Here is a 12587-nt window from a genome sequence, read left to right on the forward strand (position 1 = left end):
AAATAGACTGCAGGAGGTTCAACCCCTTTGCTTTCCTCTCTGGATACAACATGGCAAAAGGTTTGCTAATCTCTCTGAGTCAAATGTTTCCCCTTCCCCATTTCCTGGCTTCTCTGCCTTGGAAAGCATGTGATTTTTGTCCTGTATTCTATTGAGTTGTTAGGTACAGTACATACATTAAATTTCCCATATTAAACTAACTTTGCATTCCTGGAATAAATCTCAGTTGGTAAATAATCCCTTCTATATGTTGCTGGATTCAGTTTACTAGTATTTTGTTAAGGATTTTTTTGTATGTATAGACATAAGGGATACTGGTCTATAGTTTCCATTAGATATCTTTGGCTTTGGCATGAGAGTAATAATAGACTCATAGAACGAGTTGGGATGTGTTCTATTTTTTAGAAGAGTTTATGAAGATTTGGAATTCACTATTCTTTACGTGTTTGGTAGAATTTACCAGTGAAGCCATCCTCTTCTGTCGGTCATTCCTGGAGTTCATCGAGCATCTTGGATGTATATAATGTTCTCCGTCAAAGTTAGAAAGTTTGCCCTGGCCAGTTGGCTCAGTGGTAGAGCGTCGGCCTGATGTGTAGAAGTCCCGGGTTCAATTCCTGGCCAGGGCACACAGGAGAAGCGTCCATTTGCTTCTCCACCCTCCCTCCTCCTTCCTCTTTATCTCTCTCTTCCCCTCCCGCAGCCAAGGCTCCATTGGAACAAAGTTGGCCCGGGTACTGAGGATGGCTCCATGGCCTCACCTCAGGTGCTAGAATGGCTCCAGTTACAACGGAGCAGAGCCCCAGAGGGACCAAGCATTGCCCCTTTGTGGGCAAGCTGGGTGGATCCTAGTAGGGTACATGTGGGAGTCTGTCTCTGCCTCTCTGCTTCTCACTTCAGAAAAATACAAAATATAGAAATAAAAATTTAGGGCCCTGGCTGGTTGGCTCAGCGGTAGAGCGTCGGCCTGGTGTGCAGAAGTCCCGGGTTCGATTCCTGGCCAGGGCACACAGGAGAAGCGCCCATCTGCTTCTCCACCCCTCCCCCTCTCCTTCCTCTCTGTCTCTCTCTTCCCCTCCCGCAGCCAAGGCTCCATTGGAGCAAAGATGGCCCCGGGCACTGGGGATGGCTCCTTGGCCTCTTTCCCAGGCGCTAGAGTGGCTCTGGTCGCAACAGAGCGACGCCCCGGAGGGGCAGAGCATCGCCCCCTGGTGGGCAGTGTCGTCCCCTGGTGGGCGTGCCGGGTGGATCCTGGTCGGGCACATGCGGGAGTCTGTCTGACTGTCTCTCCCCGTTTCCAGCTTCAGAAAAATACAAAAAAAGAGAGAAAATTTAGGAAGTTTTCAACCATCATTTCTTTGACTGTTCTCCTGTTTCCTTTTCTCTCGTTTGGTACTCCCATAACGTGCCTGTGAGTGTGATGGTTTCACATGCCTCAAAGGCTTTGCTCATTTTTTTTCATTCATTTTTCTCTGTGTTCTCCTGCCTGAGTGATCTCCATCAACCTACCTTTGAGTTTGCCGATTCTTTCTTCACCCAGTTCAGATGGACTATTGAGCCCCTCTCGTGAATATTTCACTTTGGTTTTTGTACTTTACAATTCCATAATTTCACTCTGGTCTTTTCAAAAATACTTGCTGTCGCCCTGGCCGGTTGGCTCAGTGGTAGAGTGTCGGCCTAGCGTGCGGAGGACCCGGGTTCGATTCCCGGCCAGGGCACACAGGAGAAGCACCCATTTGCTTCTCCACCCCTCCACCGCGCTTTCCTCTTCGTCTCTCTCTTCCCCTCCCGCAGCCAAGGCTCCATTGGAGCAAAGATGGCCCGGGCGCTGGGGATGGCTCCTTGGCCTCTGCCCCAGGCGCTAGAGTGGCTCTGGTCGCAACATGGTGATGCCCAGGATGGGCAGAGCATCGCCCCCTGGTGGGCAGAGCGTCGCCCCATGATGGGCGTGCCGGGTGGATCCCGGTCGGGCGCATGCGGGAGTCTGTCTGACTGTCTCTCCCTGTTTCCAGCTTCAGAAAAATGAAAAAAAAAAAAAAATACTTGCTGTCACTCAGTTGGTATTCTCTGTTTGAAACAGTTTCATCAAACTTTCCTTTACTTCTTGATGACCTTTTTTTTTTCCAGCTCTTTAAATATACCTGTAAGAGCTGCTTTGAAGTCTTTGTTAAGTCTGACATCTGGGTGCTCTCTGTTGCTTGTGTTTTTTCCTCTGTACCAATCACACTTTCCGGTTGCTTTTCATGTTTCATAATTTCCTTGTTGTTGTTGAAAACCCGGAGATTTTAGATGTTACATTGTAGCAGTGCTGGATACTGATTCCTGCCCACTCCTCCCTGGGCTGGTTGCTTATTGTTTGCTTACTGACTTCAAGGACTATTTCAGTAAGGCCCATTTCCCTCAGTGCTCAGCCAGCTTCCGATGTCACTGCTGGGGGGTAGGCAGCCTTGCAGCAGCGTACAGTCAGCCTGGATGATGACATTGTTTCCATTCGGGCTCTCTTTGAGTTTCTCTGATCTCTCCCTTAAATTGTCTTTCTCTGTTGGTGTCACACCCAACTGTGTGCCTCCACTAATTGCAGGCTAATTGCTCTATTGTTTCCAACAATGCCCAGGGGCTTAACTTGCTCCTTCTGTGCTTCTCCATTGATTTTCCAGCATCTGAAGTGTGGGTGGCTGTTCTTGTCCTCAGACCTTGCAGTGTGTGTGGCTTGTCTAGCTCCAAGCTCCTGCAGGGCCGATGGTTTCCCCAGCCCTACCTCCTACAGTAGCTTTCCTGTCCAGCCCCCTTCGGTGGTTTCATTTCAGGGAGCCTCCAGCAAGACACCTCTCTGTGAGTAAATGGCTTTTCCCAGCACCCAAGAGGGCAGATTTCCAGCAAAGTATTTTGGGTGTGGGGAGAAGTACATGCCAGCAAGTCCCACTGGTACAACAGGAGAACAACTTCTTTGCCCTTTTGGTGAGTTACGCATATGCCCTCAGCCCAGGGGGTGGCGGGGGGCAGTGTGGGTGAGCTATCTCAGCCCTAGGGGTAATAGCTGTTCCGTCCTACCTGCAATTCTTATATTTTTTAGAGCTCTCTTTACTAGTTGCCAGTCAATGTCTTGTTTTTTTTTTTTAACAGAGACAAGAGAGAGAGTCAGAGAGAGGGATAGATAGGGACAGACAGACAGGAACAGAGAGAGATGAGAAGCGTCAATCATCAGTTTTTCATTGTGACACCTTAGTTGTTCATTGATTGCTTTCTCATATGTGCCTTGACCACAGGCCTTCAGCAGACCGAGTAACCCCTTGCTCGGGCCAGTGACCTTGGGTCCAAGCTGGTGAGCTTTTGCTCAAACCAGATGAGCCCATGCTCAAGCTGGTGACCTCAGGATCTCGAACCTGGGTCCTCCGCATCCCAGTCCGACGCTCTATCCACTGTGCCACCACCAGGTCAGGCGCCAGTCAATGTCTTGTGATGCCTATACCCTGCTACAGTTAATAATTCCTTATATTGCACTTTCCCCCCAGACCTCTGAAGCTGGACTTAGGTGAAGCCACGTGTGCTGCAGGAACCTGCCGTGTGAGCAACCGGAACCCGGCAGCGGAGCCCTTCTCTCCCGAGGTGTCTCTCCAGGACCCTTTCCTGACAATGCTCCAGTGCCAATGGGCACAAAGGTTCCAGATCCACTGCCACAGAGCAGACAAAAATTGTGTTTGGGACTGAGAGGTAAATCCATTGACAACTGGCAAAAACTCAAATGCCCATCATCAGCAGAAAGGATAAAAAGCCATGGTATATTCATACAATAGAATGCTATATAGCCCTGGCCGGTTGGCTCAGCGGTAGAGCGTCGGCCTGATGTGCAGGAGTCCTGGGTTCGATTCCTGGCCAGGGCACACAGGAGAAGTGCCCATCTGCTTCTCCACCCCTCCCCCTCTCCTTCCTCTCTGTCTCTCTCTTCCCCTCCCGCAGCCAAGGCTCCATTGGAGCAAAGTTGGCCTGGGCGCTGAGGATGGCTCTGTGGCCTCTGTCTTAGGCACGAGAATGGCTCTGGTTGCAACAGAGCGATGCCCCAGATGGGCAGAGCATCGTCCCCTGGGCATGCTGGGTGGATCCCGGTCAGGCGCATGTGGGAGTCTGATTGCCTCCCTGTTTCCAACTTAAGAAAAATAAAAAAAAAAAAAAAAAAAAAAAAAAAGAATGCTATATAAGAATAAGAATGAATGAGCCCTGGCCAGTTGGCTCAGTGGTAGAGCGTCGGCCTGGCGTGCAGAAGTCCCGGATTCGATTCCCGGCCAGGGCACACAGGAGAAGCACCCATCTGCTTCTCCACCCCTCCCCCTCTCCTTCCTCTCTGTCTCTCTCTTCCCCTCCCGCAGCGAGGCTCCATTGGAGTGAAGATGGCCCGGGCACTGGGGATGGCTCCTTGGCCTCTGCCCCAGGCACTAGAGTGGCTCTGGTCGCAGCGGAGCGACGCCCCGGAGGGGCAGAGCATCGCCCCCTGGTGGGCATGCCGGGTGGATCCCGGTCGGGCGCATGCGAGAGTCTGTCTGACTGTCTCTCCCCATTTCCAGCTTCAGAAAAATACAAAAAAAAAAAAAAAAAAGAATAAGAATGAATATATATATAGATATATACATATCAATATATATATATATATCACAAAAGATATATGCATTGAGTGAAAAGAAGCCAGACATAAAGGAATACTCTCCATCTCAACATTTCTATAAAGTTCAGAAGCCAGCCAAATGAGTCTTGGCAGTCAAAGGAAGGATAGTGCTGTGGGTGTAGTAATCGGGGATGAGAAGGGGGGATGGTGGCGATGGGAGAACAGACCATTTATACGTTACAGATGTTCTAAATCTTGGTTTGGATGCTGGTAACTTGGGTGCGTTCACTTTTGGAAAACTTCTCAAGCCTTATGCTTACGATTCATGTACTTTCACATGTGCACACATACATTTATAGCTAAAACCATTTCCTTGAAAAGTTTGCACACTCATGTTCATTGTAGCCCTAGTCACAATTCCTCAGTGAAGCTCTATAATGCTTTCCTTACAAAAGAGGAAAACCAAGATGCAAAGAACAGGTATAACTTAGCTAAAGCCACAGAGGCAGCAAGCAGAAAAAGCAGAATTTGAACCCAGGCCTGCTGGCTTCTGAGTGAGTCCTATTAACTCTCAGCGCTGCTGCCTCTCTCCCCACAGCCCAGATCGGAGCATCAAAATGGGGGTTGGGGCAGGCAACTGTAAAGAGATGTGCTTTGACCATCCCAACCATGCTCCGGCGAGGACAGCTGGCCGTGTGCTTCCTGTCTTAGAATTGAAAGATCAGGCCACCGAAGCCTGTGCACAAGGGGCCTCTCCCTCTGCTGCCCCGGTGCTGGGTGCCTTAGAACTTGACCGCTGATGAGCCTCTGGAAAGCCCACCTCTCAAGACTCCCTGCATTTCTCAGGAAAGTAGGTCTCTCCAGCTCCCACTGGCTTGGTTGGGTTTACGTGTAAGAAGACAGGTCAAGTCATCGAGTCATGGGTAGCCCCAAAAACCGGAGGAGGAGGAGGCAGCCCATTTAACTTCCCTGGGTCCTCCTGACGCACGCTCCTACACTGGTTCCCCTCCTCCCATAGCTGTTCACCCCACTGCAGTTTCCGACACACCAGGCCCCCTCCACTTTGAATCTTTTGCCCTTGCTACTCCCTTCAGCCTCCAAAGAGGGACCCACAGCCCCCTGATTGCATGACTGGCGACCCTTTGTTCATTCTTTCAGTCTGACCTCAAATGTGCCTCCTTCGTGGCCTCGCTGAACATCTTATCTGAAGGACTCTCTGCCCACTCCACTGCCCTACCTTGTCCCTCCATCTCCATGCCTGACATCATCCTTTTAAATTTCCTTCAGGGTGCTTGTCACTACTGAATCATCTCCTTCCTTGTGTTTCCTTATTTACCGTCTGTCCTACCCCAACTGAAAATAGAAACTCCGAGAGTGCAGGGAAGACTTCCAATTTGTTTGTTGCAGTATCCCCAGAGCCTGAACCATGGTTCTTATTTATGAATGAATATATGAGTGGGTGAATACATGAAGGATAGATGGATGCATTCATGTGAGAAAATTTACAGGTGCAAAGAGGTCGTCTGCTTCCATTCCAGAACGTCCCTGAGATTAGGGTGTACTGCCACCTGGTGGTGGAAAGGGCAATATCTGCATTGGCAGCGCGATGCTCTCCCTTTTTAGAAGTTAGCCCTCTCCTCTGTACTGACCTCACCCTTGTCCTAGATCAGCCTTCCCTTTCCGAGGGCCCCCGGAAGCACCCCATTAGTTGGCTGGGACTGTTATTCTATGGCAGGGGTCCCCAAACTTTTTACACAGGGGGCCAGTTCACTGTCCCTCAGACCGTTGGAGGGCCGGACTATAAAAAAAAACTACGAACAAATCCCTATGCATACTGCACATATCTTATTTTAAAGTAAAAAAAAAAAAAGGAACAAATACAATATTTAAAATAAAGAACAAGTAAATTTAAATCAACCAACTGACTAGTATTTTTTTTTTTTTTTTTTTGTATTTTTCTGAAGCTGGAAACGGGGAGAGACAGTCAGACAGACTCCTGCATGTGCCCAACCGGGATCCACCCGGCACGCCCACCAGGGGGGCGACGCTCTGCCCACCAGGGGGCGATGCTCTGCCCCTCCGGAGGGTCGCTCTGTTGCGACCAGAGCCACTCTAGCGCCTGGGGCAGAGGCCAAGGAGCCATCTCCAGCACCCGGGCCATCTTTGCTCCAATGGAGCCTCACCTGCAGGAGGGGAAGAGAGAGACAGAGAGGAAGGAGAGGGGGAGGGGTGGAGAAGCAGATGGGTGCTTCTCCTGTGTGCCCTGGCCGGGAATCGAACCCGGGACTTCTGCACGCCAGGCCGATGCTCTACCACTGAGCCAACCGGCCAGGGCCTGACCAGTATTTCAATGGGAACTATGTACCTGCTTTTGGCTAATGAGATGGTCAATGTGCTCCTTTCACTGACCACCAATGAAAGAGGTGCCCCTTCCGGAAGTGCGGCAGGGGCCAGATAAATGGCCTCAGGGGGCCGCATGTGGCCCGAGGGCCATAGTTTGGGGACCCCTGTTCTATGGAGTGTGATGATGTTATCTCTAAAAGTAAAACCAGGGCTTATTTGGTAAGTACTTACTGAGCACTGACTTTGTGTCAGACCGTTTTCCAGGTACAGGGGACAGAGTGGAGAACTAGATGGGTCTCCATGGAGCGGATGCCAACGAGGGGCCCGGACAGGGAACGAGGAAACAAACGAGTAGGATGGTTTCACATCGAGCTAGCACGGGGCCGTGGAATAGGAAGAGACTCAGGGCGCTCTTTTGTGTTTCTAGTCACAGAGAGCCTCTCCAAGATGGTAACATCTGAGCCCAGGCCAGGTCAGCACACGAGGAGGCGCTGACCCTACAGAGACCCGGGAACAGCATTCATTCTAACCCAACGGGAACAGGGTAAGGCAGGTGGGGCACTTGCCGCAGGCTCCATATTTAAAGGGCTGCCAAAAAAAAAAATGCAGTAAACAAGATAAATAATATTTTTACACAATATTTAAAGAAACCAATGTTAACGCAAAAAACACCTATAATGAACAATGTATCAACATCTATATAAAGCCAGATTCCAAGAGGGCATGGTGAGTTGTGCAAACGGGGAGTAGGATCCTGTCTATTTAAAATGTTGTTGATACTTTAGGCATTCATTCTGACTCCTTGAAACACTGCTCCAAAGTCATGGGAAAGGAAGGGTTAAATGGAAGGCCTTAGGTCTTCCCCTCCCTACCGAGAGAGTAGACCAGAAGCAGAGGACTGCAGCCCCCCACCCCCAGGGAAAAGGGAACACCTCTCACACCCCAATTTAACTCAGCATCTTGGAATGCGCAGAAGTCATCAATCCTGCAGAATGACTGTGAATTATCCTACACGTATGTGGTGACTCTGTGGCAGCTGCTGTCCCAGCTGTCGCACATAAACACAGCCCGTGGCCCCTGGGATGCAGCCACTGGCCTGGCTGATGTGTTTTCCTCCACACCGACACGTAAGGAAAGCCAGAGCCATTTGCCTTTATCTGGCAGGGCTAACAGGACACCTTTCCAGTCTCAGCTCGGGGCTCTGTCAGTCATGCTTTCTGCCATAATACAGTCCTTAGAGGATATCAATTGTTTTGACATTCCAGAAAACATCGCCAGCTCGACAGCATTATTCCATTGGATCTGGTAAGCAGGTAGTTGAGAATACCTTAGTAACACATATGCAAAGTGGAGGGTAATAGATAAACCAAACAGCTGAGGGACAACCATCTCAGTAAAGGTTCTTGGGGTTCAACTCCAAGGTAAAAGACAAGTTGCTGCACCTGTACCACCCAGCCTGAAAAACGCACAATGCACATAAGGCTTTTCTTTTGTATTTTGGAGGCAATGTACCCAGCCACAAAATCCCTTATAGCCTGCTTGCCTGTTTTGAGTGGGGACCATAGCAACAGACAGCTCTGTAGCAACTTGAAGCTGTGATAGAAGCTGCTCTGCCACTGGGAGATCCTCGTGTGTACGACCAGCCAGCCAGTGCATTTGTTGGAGGTCCTGTGACTGATGTAGGCCTCGCTTTGTGAACACCCAAATTATAAACCACATTCTCTTTTAGTATTCATTGGAAGCACTGATAACCTATACCCTACAACTGATGTAGGTCCTGGTTGGTGAACCTCAAAATTGTAAACCACATTTTCTTTCCAGGGATGCTATGTGTTCCCCTGGACCATACCTCTTGTGTGGAAGCCATGCACTAACTTGCTTCTCTCCTTCCCAATACAGTGACTTGTAACCGTTAAGAGCAGAAAGCTTGCCTGACCTGTGGTGGCGCAGTGGATAAAGCATCGACCTGGAAATGCTGAGGTTGCTGGTTCGAAACCCTGGGCTTGCCTGGTCAAGGCACATATGGGAGTTGATGCTTCCTGCTCCTCCCCCCTTCTCTCTCTCTGTCTCTCCTTTCTAAAATTAATAAATAAAATAAAAACAAAAATTAAAAAAAAAAAAAGAAATGTTGCTGTGATTTACAAATTGGATCCCCTTTAAAAAAAAAAAGAGCAGAAAGCTTTATATGAGGTTTGCAAATGTTTAAGGAAACATCACCTTGGTCCTGAAATGCATCTTAGTTACAGACCTCTGTGGGACTCTGTGCTGCCTTAGGAAAACCTGAACTATAATTGACAAATTGCTGGGGGGATCAGCATGAACAAAGTAGTTAAAAAGTCCAGAGAGACCTGCCATTGGGAAGCCCCACACTTAGAAGCACTAGTAAGTTCATAGGCCAGGGGCACAGGCTGACCAAACCCTGAGACCTAACCATAGGACTGTAGAATGCTTCCCCTCCTTCCCACACCTGATCACTACATTCTTCACCAAAGGTCTCTTTACCACAACTTCTTTTACCCAGTGCATGTCCGCCCTTCAACAAAAAATTACAAGCCATACAAAGAGGCATAAAACACAGTTTGAAGGGACTGAATAAACATCAGAACCAGAGACAGAGATAGCAGGAATTATCAGACCAGAAAAATTTAAAAAACTGAGACTGATATGCTAAGGGTTTTAAATGGAAAAAGTAGACAACATGCAAGGACAAATGGAAAATGCCAAGAGAGAGAAACTCTTAGAAAAAATAAAGAATAAATGTTAAAGATAAAAAGTACTATAACAGAAATAAGAAATTCTTTGATGAGGCTCATTAATAGAGTAGACACAACTGAAGAAAAATATATCTCCAAGCTTGAGGGTATGACAATGGATACTTCCAACACTGAGAAGCAAAGAGGAAAAAAAATTTTTTTTAAAGCAGGACAGAATATCTAAGGATCATGAAACAACTATGAAGATGTAACATATGCATAATGCAGAAGAAAAAAGAAAAGAAAGCAATAATGACTAAAAAGTTTCCTCCAAATATTGTCAGACACTAAACCACAGATCCAGGAAGCACAGAGAACACCAAGGAGTATATATGCTCCCAAACCTACACCTAACTGACTATAACATATTTAAATTTCAGAAAATCAAAGCTAGAGGAAAAAAAAATCTTGAAAGAAGCCAGAGGGTATAAAACATCTTAGCTATAGAAGAACAAAAATAAGAATTACATCTAACTTCTCAGAAATCAAGCAAGCAAGAGGAGAGTGGAGTGAAATATTTAAAGTTTAAGAGAAAACCATAGGCCCTGGCCAGTTGGCTCAGTGGTAGAGCGTCGGCCTGGTGTGCGGGAGTTCCGGGTTTGATTCCCGGCCAGGGCACACAGGAGAAGCGCCCATCTGCTTCTCTACCCCTCCCCCTCTCCTTCCTCTCTGTCTCTCTCTTCCCCTCCCGCAGCCAAGGCTCCACTGGAGCAAAGTTGGCCCGGGCGCTGAGGATGGCTCTGTGGCCTCTGCCTCAGGCGCTAGAATGGCTCTGGTTGCGGCAGAGCGACGCCCCGGATGGGCTGAGCATTGCCTCCTGGTGGGCGTGCTGGATGCATCCCAGTGGGGCGCATACGGGAGTCTGTCTGACTGCCTCCCTGTTTTCAACTTAAGAAAAATACCAAAAAAAAAAAAAAAAAAAAAGAGAAAACCACAGACTGACCTGGAATTCTATACCCTATGAAATTACTCTTCAAAGGTTAAGTAGAAATTAAAACATCCTCAAAGAAAAACTGAGGAAATATTGAGCGAATATATTGCTTGTAGACCTACCTGCCTTGCAAGAAATATTAAAAGAAGTTCTTTGGAGAGGAAAAAGAAATAATACAGGTTAGAAGCTCAGAAGCTCAGATCTATGTAAAAGAAGGTAGAACATCAGAAATAAATATGTAAAGGTCAATAAAAAAGTTTATTTTTCCTCTTTTTAATTGATCTAATAAATAACATTTGTTCCAAATAAGAGCAACAATGTATTTGATTATGTATGATTATGTATGGATGAAATGAATGACAGCAATGACACAAGGGATGAGAGGGAGGAATTAGGAATACATTGCTATCCTAAGACACTTGCGCATGAAAGATTCACCAAATCAGACCCACATTCTGGGCCAAAAAACACACCCTAACAGATTTGAAAGAATGCAAATCATACAATGTCTGCTCTTAGACCATGATGTGATGAAACTAGAAATCAATAACAGAAAGATGGCCAAAAAAATCCCCTGATACGTGGCGATTATACAACACACCTCACAATAACACATGGGTCCAAAGAGAAATCTAATCTCAGCAGAAATTAAGAAAAAAATAACATTTTGAACTAAATCAAAATGAAAATACAACTTATCAACATTTGTGGAATGCAGGGATAGTAGTGTTCAGAGGGAAATGTATACAATTGAATGCATATATTAGAAAAGAAGAGATCTAAAATCGATACCCTTAGCTTTTACCGTAGAAAACTAGGAGAAGAGGAACACATTAAACTCAAAGTAAGCAGGAAAAAAAAGGAAATAATAAAAATTAGAGCATAAGTCAATGAAATTGAAAACAAGAAGTGAAGAGAGAGGCCCTGGCCGGTTGGCTCAGTGGTAGAGCGTCGGCCTGGCATGCGGGAATCCCGGGTTCGATTCCCAGCCAGGGCACACAGGAGAGGCGCCCATCTGCTTCTCCACCCCTCCCCCTCTCCTTCCTCTCTGTCTCTCTCTTCCCCTCCTGCAGTCAAGGCTCCATTGGAGCAAAGTTGGCCCGGGCACTGAGGATAGCTCTGTGGCCTCTGCCTCAGGCGCTAGAATGGCTCTGGTTGCAATAGAGCGGCACCCCAGATCGGCAGAGCATCGCCCCCTGGTGGGCATGCTGGGTGGATCCCGGTCGGGTGCTTGTGGGAGTCTGTCTGACTGCCTCCCTATTTCCAACTTCAGAAAAATACAAAAAAAAAAAAAAAAAAAAAGTGAAGAGAGAAAAATCAACAAAACTAAAAGCTGGTTCTTTGGAAAGATCAGTAAAATGGATAAGCTTCTAGCCAGGCTAACTAAGGAAGAAGAAAAGAAAAAGGACACAAATTACTGATATCAGAAATGAAAGAGAGGACATCACTACAGATTCCATGATAAAGAAATAATATGAACAACTCTGTGTTGTCAAATTTAATAACCTAGATGAAATTCCATTACAGACACAAGCTGCCACAACCCACATAAGAAGAACTAGACATAGATATGAATAGGCTCATATCTATTGAGGAAATTGAATTAATCATTAATAACCTCTCAAAATAGACAACACCAGACCCAGGTGGTTTCACTGGTGAATTCTACCAAGGGAAAAAAGTCAAACCAATTTTCTGCAATTTCTTTCAGAAAATAGAAACAGAAGGAATCATTCCTAAATCATTCTACGAGGTCAGCATTACCCTATTACCAACACCAGACAAAGACATTGCAAAACTACAGACTAACCTGGAAGGGGAGATACCATGATCACGAAGGTGGTTTTCCCAGGGCGAGGCTTATACATTGCACTCCGGATGTGCTGACCCCTGTGATTTCCCCAAATGTGGGAAACTCGACTGCATAATTTGTGGTAGTGGGGGACTGCGTTTGCGCTCTCCCCTG

General features: G+C 47.1%; 2 non-coding genes across 2 annotated transcripts; both read left to right on the forward strand.

Annotated features, from left to right (window-relative positions):
* The first annotated feature begins 550 nt into the window (after positions 1-550).
* Positions 551-626, forward strand: TRNAI-GAU (transfer RNA isoleucine (anticodon GAU)). Its single transcript has one exon. It is a non-coding gene; the product is annotated as a tRNA-Ile (tRNA).
* Positions 627-12423: 11797 nt separating this feature from the next.
* Positions 12424-12587, forward strand: LOC136401713 (U1 spliceosomal RNA). The gene has a single exon (XR_010750719.1). It is a non-coding gene; the product is annotated as a U1 spliceosomal RNA (small nuclear RNA).

This window comes from Saccopteryx leptura, chromosome 3 (genome assembly GCF_036850995.1).
Source record: "Saccopteryx leptura isolate mSacLep1 chromosome 3, mSacLep1_pri_phased_curated, whole genome shotgun sequence".
Lineage (NCBI taxonomy): Eukaryota > Metazoa > Chordata > Mammalia > Chiroptera > Emballonuridae > Saccopteryx > Saccopteryx leptura.